This window comes from Erinaceus europaeus, chromosome 6 (assembly GCF_950295315.1).
Source record: "Erinaceus europaeus chromosome 6, mEriEur2.1, whole genome shotgun sequence".
In the NCBI taxonomy this organism is placed as follows: Eukaryota; Metazoa; Chordata; class Mammalia; order Eulipotyphla; family Erinaceidae; genus Erinaceus; species Erinaceus europaeus.
Window position 1 is genome coordinate 16,944,241 of NC_080167.1, and position 11,951 is coordinate 16,956,191.

Consider the following 11,951-nt stretch of genomic DNA (forward strand, 5'->3'; position numbering starts at 1 on the left):
ACAAGATTCATAGCGAGTTTGTGAACTGCTAAAACAGCCTGAGAAGCTCATGTCCCATATTATAATTTAATTTACAAGAAACTGAGGCACAGAAAGGTCCAAGGCCAAGGCAACAGGTACTTGATAAAATAGGAGTCAGAGGATGGGGAGGGAAGACTGGCAGGTGTCTGGCTTATATGTGTGAGGTCTTGGGTTTGATCCCCGCATCATGTGAAAGACATGTGGAACTTCATGGATAGTGCTTTGCTCTGTTTCTCTCATTAAGAATAAAAGGGAGTTGGGCGGTAGCGCACATGGCGCAAATCGCAAGGACAGGCTTTAAGAATCCCGGTTCGAGCCCCTGGCTCCCCATCTGCAGGGGAGTCGCTTCACAAGCCTTGAAGCAGGTCTCCAGGTGTCTGTCTTTCTCTCCCCCTCTCTGTCTTCCCCTCCTCTCTCCATTCCTCTCTGTCCTATCCAACAACGATGACATCAATAACAATAATAATAACTACAACAAGAGCCACAAAAAGGGAATAAATAAATATTTTTTAAAAAAGAAAAGAAAAACAAAATAGAGGGGTCTGGAGGTAGCGCAGCGGGTTAAGCGCACATGGCGCAAAGCCCAAGGACCGGCAAAAGGATCCCGGTTCTAGCCCCGGCTCCCCACCTGCAGGGGAGTCGCTTCATAGACAGTGAAGTAGGTCTGCAGGTGTCTATCTTTCTCTCCCCCTCTCTGTCTTCCCCTCCTCTCTCCATTTCTATCTGTCCTATCCAACAATGACGACATCAATAACAACAACAATAACAACTATAACAAAAGCAAAACAAGGGCAACAAAAGAAAATAAATAAATAAATATTTTAAAAAGGGGGAAAATTTAAAAATATATAATTAATTTAAAATATAACTTTAAAAAATTATAAAGGAAGAAAGAAAGAAAGAAAAACAAAACAGGCAGCCTGGGAGATGGTGCAGTGGCTAGACTGTTGGACTCTCAAGCATGAGGTCTTGAGTTTAATCCCCAGAATCACATGTGCTAGAAAGATGCTCTGGCTCTCTAACTATCCCTCTAAATAAAATAAATATTTTATATTAAAGAAAAGAATGAATGACCAGAGTCTGAGACATAGCTCATCCGGTAGAGTGCATGCCTTACTACGATGAGGTCCCGGTTCACACCTTGACACATGGGAGGTGCCATCACAGAAGGGGAAATGCCTGTAGTATAGTGTTTCTCTCTCTCTAAGAAATGGCATCCAAAAATGATGAAATTATGCATGTATGACATCCCAGCTTCATACAAAAAAGACAAAAAAATGGGGAGGAGGAGGGACACAGCATAATGGTTCTGCAAATGACTCTCATGCCTGAGGCTTTGAAGTCCCAGATTCAATTCCCAGCACCACTATAAGCCAGAATTGAGCAGTAGCTCTGGTCTTCCTTGGTCTTCCTCTATATTTATCTCTCTCTTACTCTTATACTATTTCTCTCTCATTGACATAAAGAAAGAAGCAGTTTGAAAGATAAAACAAAATAGAATGACTGTCCAAACAGTCATTTTTGCCTTTCAGAGCAGCAAGTCTGCCCTGAGTCTGCTGAGCAGGAACCAGGGTTGAGAAAGTGCAGCAGCTGCAGGAGCAGGAACAAGCCTGCATCCTGAGTCTCCGCAGGTACAGAGCTGGACAGGGCTGGCCAGCTGGAGGACAGAACCAGCTTTATGGATGGAAGGGGAGGCAGGAGTCCTGGCTGCCCTCCCCAAGATGAGACTGCTTGCTTAGGTGAAGGCATCCGGTATTAGAAGAGCAGGGACTGGCCATCACCTCCAGTCGCTTATCATCCAGAGTCAGCTCTGTTTTCTAATCTCCGTTGTGCAGTCACTGACCAGATGTGGGACCTCTCCGTGATTTGGCTTCTCCCACTGCAAAAGGGAGTCACAAAGGATAATTCTGAGTATTGCGTGACTTGATGGATGCTCTGACCACACAAAGTGCTGTGCAAGGGCTAACTACTGTTGTTCTCATAAAAGAAATCTGGAGGACAGGCGGGGGGGGGGGCATAATAGCTATGCAGAGAGACTCTCATGCCTGAGGCTCCAAAATCCCAGGTTCAGTCCTCTGCACCACCATGAGCCAGAGCTGACGGGTACTATGGTAAAAATAAATAAATAAATAAATAAAAGGGGGGGGAGTCGGGCGGTAGAGCATTGGGTTAAGCACACATGGCAGAAGTGGAAGGACTGGCACAAGGATCCCGGTTCAAGCCCCTGGCTCCCCACCTGCAGGGGAGTCGCTTCACATGCAGTAAAGCAGGTCTGCAGGTGTCTTTCTCTCCCCCTCTCTGTCTTCCCCTCCTGCCTCCATTTCTCTCTATCTTATCTAACGACAACAATAGCAGAACAACAACAATAATAACCACAAGAACGGTAAAAAAACAAGAGCTTGGGAGTCAGTCGGGTTAAGCACATGAGGCGCAAAGCGCAAGGACCAGCATAAGGATCCTGGTTAGAGACCGTGGCTCCCCACCTGCAGGGGAGTTGCTTCACAGGTGGTGAAGCAGGTCTGCAGGTGTCTGTCTTTCTCTCCCCTCTGTCTTCCCCTCATCTCTCCATTTCTCTCTGTCCTATCCAACAACAATGACATCATCAACAACAATAAAACAATAAGGGCAACAAAAAGGAAAAAAATAGATAAATATTAAAAAAAAACAACAAGGGCTACAAAAGGGGAAAAATGGCCCTCGGGAGCAGTGGATTCATGGTGCAGGCACCAAGCCCCCGCAATAACCCTGGAGGCAAAAAAAAAAAAGTCTGGAGGACAGATCCTATCACAGTTAATATGTACAACTCAGAAGTCTTTAGCTTATTTATCAGGCTGTGCAACCAATCACATCGCTTTAATTTCAAAACATTTTAAAAATATTTAATTTATTTATTATTGGATAGAGAGAGAGAAATTGAAAAGGGAGGAGGAGATAGAGAGGAAAAGAGACAGAGAGACTCCTACAGCCCTGTTTCACCACTCATGAAGGTAGGGGCCAGGGGCTTGAACCTGGGTTCTTGCCCACTGTAATGTGTATGCTTAACCAGGTACACTGCCTGGCCCCTTCAAAACATTTTCATTCCCCAAGCTCAGAAAGTAAGTTCAGATGCTAAGCAGAACTTAACACATGAAATCAGGGCATGTAAATTTGGACCAATCCGAACTGATGAAAAACAATAAATAAATAAATGTGTGGGAGTAAGTTTGTCTCCTCTAGAAAGTCACATTTTCCATCTATTTCACACTCGGCACAGCCCCTTTTCAGGAACTCAGAACAAATAAAGACTGTGTTTAGGGCCAGGAAGATAGCTCACCAGGTAGAACACACACTTTACCATTCAGGGACCTGGATTCATGCTCCTGGTTACCACACGGAAGAACCATGTAGCGCAGATGGTGCAAAGCAGAAGGACCAGCATAAGGATCCTGGTTTGAGCCCCCAGCTCTCCACCTGTAGGAGAATTGCTTCACAAGCAGTGAGGCAGGTCTGCAGGTGTCTATCTTTCTCCCCTCCTCTCTGTTTTCCCCTCCTCCTCTCTCTATTTCTCTCTGTCCTGTCCAACAACAACGACATCAGTAACAACAACAATAAAAAAACAACAAGGGCAACAAAAAGGAGTAAATAAATAAATATTTTTAAAAATCATTAAAAAAAAAAAAAAAAAAGAAGAACCATGCAACGAAATGAAGGCTGGCCATGTTGTCAATAACTGTTGTAGATGGTGGTGAGTACCTGGCAATTCATTCTATGATTTTCTTTCCTTCTGTAATATTAAATGTTTTATTTTTAATTAAATTTTTTTTTTTCCTCCAGGGTTATTGCTGGGCTCGGTGCCTGCACCATGAATCCACCGCTCCTGGAGGCCATTTTTCCCCCTTTTTGTTGCCCTAGCTGTTGCAGCCTCGTTGCGGTTATTATTGCCATTGTTGACGTTGCTTTGTTGTTGGATAGGACAGAGAGAAAAGGAGAGAGGAGGGGAAGACAGAGAGAAAGGGGAGAGAAAGACAGACACCTGCAGACCTGCTTCACCGCCTGTGAAGCGACTCCCCTGCAGGTGGGGAGCTGGGGGCTCGAACCGGGATTCTTATACCGGTCCCTGCGCTTTGCGCCACGTGCGCTTAACCCACTGCGCCACCGCCCGACCTCCAATTAAATTATTTTTTGATAGAGACAGAGAAATTGAGAGGGAAGGGGCAGGTAGAGAGGAGAGAGAGAAAGAGACCAGTAGTACTGTTTCACCAATTGTGAAGCTTCCCATTTCGCAGGTGGGGGCTAGGGGATTGAACCCAGGACTTTGCATATTATAACATATACTGAGGGTTGCCAAGTCTTGAGACCCCCACTTTTTTTTTTTTTTCTTAGCAGAGCACTGCTCAGCTCTGGTTTATGGTGGTGCGGAGGGTTGAAACTGGGACTTTGGAGCCTCAGGCATGACAGTCTCTTTGCATAGCCATTATGCTATCTACACACACTGGCCCCTCCCCCTTTTTTGTAATATTAACATTTTATTTTGGGCTGGGGAGACAAGATGATGGTTATGCAAAAGATTTTCATTTGGTCCCAGGTTCAATCCCAGCATCACCATAAGCCAAAACTGAACAGTGTTTTGGCATCCGTGCATGTCTCTTGTGTCTCTCACTAAAATAAACATGAGAGACCAAGATATATATATAGAGAGAGAGGGAGAGACCTGATACCACCAGTGGAACTAGAAATTCTGTTGTGGATTCGAGGGATGACCCCCAGTCAGGGCAGGATGACTGAGGGCAGATGACCTTCCTCCCTCTGAACCAGTTGAGTTGGACACATACAGACAGAGAGAAGCTGTGATTATGTAGAAGGAGAAGTCACTGCTTCCTGGAAAAACAAGCCACTGGGGTCTGAAAAACCACATTGAGTCTAAAAGACCACTTTAGGCCCTCCGTGAAGCTTCCTGGTACTATTGCAGAGGCTGATTATGCACTGATCTGAATGTCTGCCCCTAGCCTGGGGCTCCCAGAGGAGATGGAGCCTCAGGAGAGTGATCATGAAGGCAGAATCCTCCTTAATGAGTAAGTGCCCTTTGAAAGACCCTGAGCAGCAGTGGTGCACCTTGCTGAACACAGATAGTGCCATTGGCAAGGACCTGGATTCAAGCCCCCACTCCCCAGCTGCGAGGGGAAAGCTTCTTGAGTGACGAAGCAGTGCTGCAGGCGTCTTTCTGTCTCTCTCCTTCTCTATTTCCTCTTCCCCTCTTGATCTTTGTCTCTGTCAAACAAACAAACAAACACAGAAAGCCTAGGATGTTCTGAGAGAGAGTTAGGCCAATGGAGCACAGGACATGAATGCCTGAGGCTTCTGGTTTGGTCTCCACGGCTGCACATCCTAGAGTGATGCTCTGTTTTTTTTCCTCACTTATGTGAAACTCTTTCTACTTCATATGAAATGTTTTTTCTTTTTCATTTATTTATTTACTGGATAGTGACAGAGAGAAATTGAGAGGGGAGAAGGAGAGAGACAGAGAGACACCTGCAGATCTGTTTCACCACTCGTGAAGCTTTCCCCCTGCACGTAGGCTTGAACCTGGGTCCTTACATGCTGTAATGTGTGTGCTCAACCAGGTGCGCTACCACCTGGTCTCATGAAATAAATATATATATTTTAATTTTTTTGTATTTATTTTCCTTTTTGTTGTCCTTGTTTTTTATTGTTGTTATTGTTATTACTGTTGTTATTGATGTCATTGTTGAATAGAACAGAGAGAAATGGAGAGAGGAGGGGAAGACAGAGAGGGGGAGAGAAAGATAGACACCTGCAGACCAGCTTCACCGCTTGTGAAGAGACTCCCCTGCAGGTGGGAAGCTGGGGGCTCGAACCGGAAATAAATATTTTTTAAAAATCTTTTATTGAGAGTCGGGCAGTGGCGCAGCGGGTTAAGCGCACGTGGCACAAAGTGCAAGGACCGGCATAAGGATCCCGGTTCGAGCCCCCAGCTCTCCACCTGCAGGGGAGTCACTTCACAGGTGGTGAAGCAGGTCTGCAGGCGTCTCTCTTTCTCTCCCCCTCTCTGTCTTCCTCTCCTCTCTCCATTTCTCTCTGTCCTATCCAACAACAATGACATCAATAAGCACAACAATGTTACACTACAAGGGCAACAAAATAGAAAATAAATATTTAAAAAAATCTTTTATTGTGTATTGATATTAATGGGAACAGAAGGAGAGGAAGAGAACCAGAGCATCACTCTGGGCCATAATATGCCAGGGATTGAACTGATGATCTGTGTGTGACAGTCTAACATTTTACCCACTGTGCCACCTCCTGGGACACTGAAATAAATCCATTTATTTATTTATTGCCTCCAGGGTTATCGCTGGGAGTTATTGCTGGGACTCGGTGCCTGTACTATGAATCCACTGCTCCTGGAGGCCATTTTTCCCATTTTGTTGCCCTTGTTGTTATTACTGTTGCCATTGCTGTTGTTGTTGTTGGATAGGACAGAGAGAAATGGAGAGAGGAGGGGAAGACAGAGAGGGGAGAGATAGAGGTCTGCAGACCTGCTACACTGCTTGGAAATGACCCCACACACACAGGTGGGGAGCCAGGGCTCCGCCAGTTCTTGTGCTTTGCGCCATGTGTACTTAACCCACTGCGCTACTGTCCAGCCCCTATTTATTTATTTTAAACTGCCAGCAGGGTTATTGCTGGGGCTCAGTCCCTGAACTACAAATCCATCACTCCCAGCAGCCACTTTTTCCTTTTTTCTTTCTTTCTCTTTGATAAGACAGAGAGAAATATTGAGAGGGAAGGGGGAGATAGAGAGAGACACCTGCAGACCTGCTTCACCACTCATGAAGCATTCCCCCACTGCAGGTGGAGATGAGGGGATTGAACCTGGGTCCTTGTGCATGTTAATATATGTGCTCAACTAGGTGTGCCACTATCTGGTATATATATGTATAGTTTTTTAATTTATTTTTTGCCTCCAGGGTTATTGCTGGGGCTTGGTGCCTGCATTACGAATCCACTGCTCCTGAAGGCCATATTTTTCCTTTTGTTGCCCTTGTTGTTTATCATTGTAGTGCTTATTATTACTGTTGTTATTGATGTCATTATTGTTGGATAAAACAGAGAGAAATCGAGAGAGAAGGGGAAGACAGACAGAGTGGGGGAGAGAAAGACACCTGCAGACCTAGTTCACTGCTTGTGAGGTGACCCCCCTGCAGGTGGGGAGCCAGAGGCTTGAACCGGAATCTTTAAGCTGGTCCTTGTGATTTGTGCCATCTGCGCTTAACAATACTGCCTGACCCCCTCTCTCTCCCTTTCTTTCTCCCTCCTCTCTCTCTATTCCTGTCTTATCCAAAGGGGGGGAGGGTGCCATCACACAGCCCCAGTAATAACCCTGATGGCAAAAGGAAAAAAAAAATGAAAAAGACAGCAGAAGTCTTGCTTCTCCAATCCTGTGAGGACACAGCAGAAAGACAGTCACCTATGAAGCAGGAATACATCTTCACTAGATACCAAACCCATAGACAGGTAGATCTTGGAACTTTCAGTCCCCAGAACTTCAAAAAATACAGTTCTGTGTTTTGGGGTTTTTTTCTTTTTCTTTTTCTTTTTACCAGAGCACTGCTCAGCTCTGGCTTATGGTTGTGCAGAGGGATTGAACCTGGAACTCTGCAGCCTCAGGCATGAGAGTCTCTTTGGATAACCATTATGCTATCTACCCCCACCCAGAGCTCTGTTTTAAACTGATGAAAGTTGGGCACAGCAGTGCAAGCTCAGACAACTTTGTGAGCATCATCACTTTTCAGGCATCACAGAAATCTCCCTCCCCGCTGTGCCTATCCAGCCCAGCAATGCCGGGGACTGACAACCTGGCACAGTCCCAGCCCTGCTCGCTTCAACCTCCTGGCCCCCTCTGGCTACTATTCTAGATCCCCATTCACCCTCCTCCTCTCGCCTCCTCATTTGACCAACGTGGGCTGGTCATGGACAATTTGATGTCATTGTTGCACTTTGAGGCCCCACACATGTCACTGGAGACTCTCCTGGCCTGATTCCTTGATTCTACATGATCGTCTCTCCATCCAAGAGCACTGCAGAGAAAAGTAAGCAGACTCCCCAGCCCTGTCTCAGAAATCAGGATGATTGAGCCATACCAACAGGATTCTTTAGACTGCAGTGGCCATGTTGTCTGCATGCCAATGTCTGTTTCTGCCTGCAGGGAGGTACCATCAGCATGGGGGCTGTGCATATCCCCAGTACCTTACATCAACTTGCTGTGGTTTCTGGGGCCTCATCATTTAGGTGAAATTTTTTTAATTGGGTTCTTCTTTTTTTTTAATATTTATTTATTTCCGTGGTCTGGGAGGTGGTGCAGTGATAAGGCTTTGGACTCTCAAGCATGAGGTCCGGAGTTCGATGTCAGTGGCAGCACATGTGCCAGAGTGATGTCTGTTTTTTTCTCTTTCCTCCTATTTGTCTCATTAATAAATAAAATCTTATAAAAATTTATTTATTTCCTTTTTGTTGCCCTTGTGTTTTTTTTTTATTGTTGTTGTAGTTATTGTTGTTGATGTCATCGTTGTTGACAGGACAGAGAGAAATGGAGAGAGGAGGGGAAGACAGAGCGAGGGAGAGAAAGATAGACACCTGCAGACCTGCTTCACCATCTGTGAAGCGACTCCCCTGCAGGTGGGGAGCTGGGGGCTCGAACCTGGATCCTCACACTGGTCCTCACACTTTGCACCACCTGTGCTTAACCTGCTGCGCTACCGCCCGACTCCCAATTGGGTTCTTTTTTTAAAATTTATTTTTAGTGGTCCGGGAGGTGGCACAGTGGCTAAGGGACTAGACTCTCAAGCGTGAGGTCCTGAGTTCAATCTCCGGCAGCACATGTACCAGAGTGATGTCTGGTTCTTTCTCTCTCTCTCCTATCTTTCTCATTAATAAGTAAATAAAATCTTTAAAAAATGTTTTAAATTTATTTTTAGTGAAAGAGAAATGAAAGGAGACAGACACACCAGAGCACTGCTCAGCTTTGACTTATGCTGGTGCTGGAGATTGAGCCTGACACCTCAAGCCTCAGGCATAAAGACTTGCATAACCATTATAGATAGAGACAGAGAGAAACTGAGAGGGGAGATAGAGACATCACTAACAACAACTACAACAATAAAAAGGGCAACAAAAGGGAAATAAATAATTATTTAAAAAATTTAAAAAGAAATTATTAAAAAAATAAAGATACGGGAAGTCGGGCGGTAGCTCAGCGGGTAAAGCGCAAGTGGCGCAAAGCTCAAGGAGCGGCACAAGGATCCCGGGTTCGAGCCAAATGCAGGGGCGTCGCTTCACAGGTGAAGCAGGTCTGCAGATGTTTATCTTTTTCTCCCCCTCTCTGTCTCCCCCGCTCTCCATTTCTCTCTGTCCTATCCAACAACGACAATAACAACAACAATAATGACTACAATAATAAAACAACAAGGGCAACAAACGAGAATAAATAAACATTTAAAAAAAATAAAATAAAGATATGGAAAGAAAGGGGCCAGGCGGTAGCACATGGCGCAAAACAAGGACTGGAATAAGGATCCCGGATCCCCACCTGTAGGCGGGTCGCTTCGCAAGCGGTGAAGTAGGTCTGCAGGTGTCTGTCTGCCCTTGCTCTCTCTATTTTTCTCTGTCCTATCTGCACGAAGCCCCAGTGATCACACTGGCAGCAACAACAAAAAAAAAATGGTGAGAAAGAATCACTGCTTGTGAAACACTGCCGCCGCCCACCCCCTTCAAGTTGGGGAGCTGGGAGATCCAACCAGCACCCTTGAGCGGGCCCTTGAGCTTAATACTATGTGTGCTTAACTGAGTCTGTCACCGCCTGGCCCACTTATTTTTCTTTTGGCTACCCAATATACTCCTCACCCTAAATGAGTCGCCCCTATCAAGAATGAACGGTACCTTCTACAACCCAGGAGCATTTTCTTGTTAGATTAGTCCCCTCAGCTTTTTTTTTTTTTTTTGCCTCCAGGGTTATCACTGGGGTTCGGTGCTTTAGTCTACTGCTCCTGGAGGCCATTTTTCCCATTTTTGTTGCCCTTGTTGCTCTTCTTCTTGTTATTGTCATTGTTGTTATATAGGACAAAGAGAAATTGAGAGAGGAAGGGAAGACAGAGAGGGAGAGAGAAAGATAAACACCTGCAGATCTGCTTCACCACTTGTGAGATGACCCTCCCTGCAGTGGGGATCTGGGAGCTCCAACAAGGATCCTTATATGGGTCCTTGTGCCTCATACCATGTACGCTTAACCTGCTGTGCTACTGCCTGGCCTGGGTCCCCTTAGCTTCTAAGAGATGACTTCTGGGTATTGTTCCTAGTGCTCACAGGAACCTATCACCAGGGGAGGGGTCCTGTGGTCACCCTTCCCACAAGTGAAAGTCTCACATTTAAAATTTTTAAAAAAGTTTTCTTTCTTTCTTTTTTTTTTTTTTTGGCACAGGGACCTCACACATGAACAATTCACTGCTTGTGGATTATTTAAAAAATTGATGGCTAGGGGCCCTGGCGGTAGCAAATCAGGCTAAGTGCACATAGTGCGACCACCAGTGCAGAGATCTTGGTTTGAGTCCCTGGCTCCTCACCTGAGGGGGCAGGGGTCACTTCACAATTGGTGAAGCAGCTCTGCAGGTATCTGTCTTTCTCTCCCAGTCTGTCTTCCCTTCCCCTCTCAATTGCTCTCTGTCCTTCTGTCCTATCCAACAACAGCAGGAACAACAACTATTGGAAAAAAATGGCCGCCAGGAGTAGTGGATTTCCTACTGCAGGTCCCAAGCCCCAGCAATAACCCTGGAGGCCAAAAAAAAAAAAAAAATGATGGCTTCTCAGTAGGTAGCACAGTGGATAAGTCTTTAGATTCACATTCATCAAGTCCTGAGTTTGATTCCTGGTATCTCATGCACCATAGTGATGCTCTAATTCCCACTCCCATAATTAATAAGATAATTTAATGGAGAGAAATAGAGACAGAGAAAAAAGAGACACAATGGTACTGACTCACCATCTTTGGATGTTCTCTTGATGCCATTCATGGTGCTGCCATGGGATTCTGGGGCTTGAACTCAGGTCGTTGGGCATGGTAATAAGTGTGCTCTATTAGGTGAGTTATCTTCCATTCCCTAAACTTTTTATTTTTTATAGATTCTAACAGACTCCTTTGTTGTCAGTTTTGAAAATATTGAAAGAAGATGCTCATGTCATATTTATAAAGTTGTTCTGCTGCCAGACCACACCACCTGTGCTGCATGGAAACGAATGTTTCTCAGAGATTCCAGTTTTATCTTTGCACAAGCATGTTCATACTGCATTCTTATTTTAATTTGTATATTTTAATTTTTTATATTTATTTATTTTCCCTTTTGTTGCCCTTGTTGCTTTTTTATTGTTGTCGTTATTGTTGTTGTTATTGATGCTGTTGTTGGATAGGACATAGAGAAATGGAGAGAGGAGGGGAAGACAGAGAGGGAGAGAGAAAGACAGACACCTGCAGACCTGCTTCACCGCCTGTCAAGCGACTCCCCTGCAGGTGGGGAGCCAGGGGCTTGAACTGGGATCCTTAGGACAGTCCTTGCGCTTTGTGCCATGTGCTTTATTTTAATATTTAATTTATTTGATAGATACAGAGAGAAATTGAGAGAAGAGGAAGAGATAGGGAGAGGGAGAGATACCTGCATTTACTGCTACATGGCTTATGAAGCTTCTCCCTTGCAGGTGGGGACCTGGGTGCTTGTGCATTACAACGTGTGTTCAACTGGGTGTGCCATCAAATGGCTCTTGTTTTTGTTTTGTTTTTAGCATCAATTTTATTTTTTTGCCTCCAGGGTTTTTTTTTTTAACTTGTTTTTTTACATTTATTTTATTTATTTATTCCCTTTTGTTGCCCTTGTTGTTTTATTGTT